This window comes from Eurosta solidaginis, chromosome 5, assembly GCF_040869045.1.
Source record: "Eurosta solidaginis isolate ZX-2024a chromosome 5, ASM4086904v1, whole genome shotgun sequence".
NCBI lineage: Eukaryota > Metazoa > Arthropoda > Insecta > Diptera > Tephritidae > Eurosta > Eurosta solidaginis.
In genome coordinates, this window is record NC_090323.1 from 201,686,828 (window position 1) to 201,688,294 (window position 1,467).

General features: G+C 29.6%; 1 long non-coding RNA gene across 1 annotated transcript; it reads left to right on the forward strand.

The window, feature by feature from the left end:
* Positions 1 to 323: 323 nt before the first annotated feature.
* On the forward strand, positions 324 to 1,467 carry LOC137254514 (uncharacterized). The gene is made up of 2 exons (XR_010954015.1): positions 324 to 442; positions 500 to 1,467. It is a non-coding gene; the product is annotated as an uncharacterized lncRNA (long non-coding RNA).

Consider the following 1,467-nt stretch of genomic DNA (forward strand, 5'->3'; position numbering starts at 1 on the left):
AGCACTCTAAATGGGTCAAAGTGGGATTTTTCAAAATTTGCCCCTACCCAAAAGTTCGACCCAAATTGGGGGACATCAGAATTCGTTTTAGAGGTATGGTTCCTTCGGCAAAGTTTCTTATTTTGATCCCTAGAATATGATTTTCACAGAGCAATGGGCGATTTTTTTGCCTCCCCACAAATCGACCCGGCCTAATATATATATATATATATATATATATATATATCAACAAACCACAAAATACATACCGACAGAGACATACCCATCCATATACATACATTTAGATAAGAGCTACTTGTCTCAGTGCATATAAATTGTACATCTTTCCGGTAAAAAAAATGTAGTAAATTGTTTAAAGCCGCTCAGCACTCATCTATATTTCACGGATAAACATTTATAAGGATTTTCAGCCGTGTTTAACCAGGATCACTTCTAGTAAACAGTAATAAACTTTAATACTTATACATCGTTACTTCTTTAACACCGTTGCTTATTGTAGGCATATTCCACATTATAAATCAAGCTCTTAAGGATTTAAAAGCAATTTCAAAGGAAAAAGGCTCGAAAAAGCCAATTAATAAAAAAATGTATTCGTGTAGCTCTTGTCAAAAGATATATACTCGGAAGAGGAGTTTAGTTAGACATATTGCAATGAAATATCAAGTTATAAAAAAACCCGCTATTTTTTGTGAGCAGTGTAAAATTCAAGTGAAACAAAATGTATGGTCAGCACACTTGAGAACAAATATGCATAAAAAGAATTGTATGTATAATGTAAATAGTAATGTTAAATGTATTAACGCTATGTTTAATAATCGTATTGAGACATACGTTTTGGAAAACGATCAACACAATGATTTAATTGTTGAACATTTTTTTGAAAAACATTTTAACGAATTATCTGCACTTTTACAGAAATCTATAGAAAAGTATGAAAACATCAAATTTAACTTGGAGTTATTTTGTAAATATATTCAAATAAAAGAAAATATTGAAGAATTCGCTATAATGTCACACCACAACACAAATGACTGAAGCATTTATGGAGAACAATAATGTTGGTGACATAATTAAGGAAAAGTTTAGTAAATTGATTGAAAAAATGAAAACATTTGAAGAGCGAGATAGTGGTTGGAGTCTAAGTGAAATTATCCATCTACAAGTAAACATAAATAAATATCAACCAATTAGAAGCTCATTATATATACCACTACCAAAAGTAATAGCAGATAAAAAAGCTTGTACTAATATTGTTAACAATGATATATATTGCTTTAAGTGGGCCATAATTTCATCTCTTTACCAACCCTCAAAACATGGACAAAGGTGTTCTTCATATCACATTAGAAATATCCAAGATTCCATTATAACTTTAATTAATGATAAAGTAGTCAATTTTGAAAATTTAAATTTCCCATTACAAATAAAAGATATGGAAATATTTGAATGAAATAATCCAGATATTAA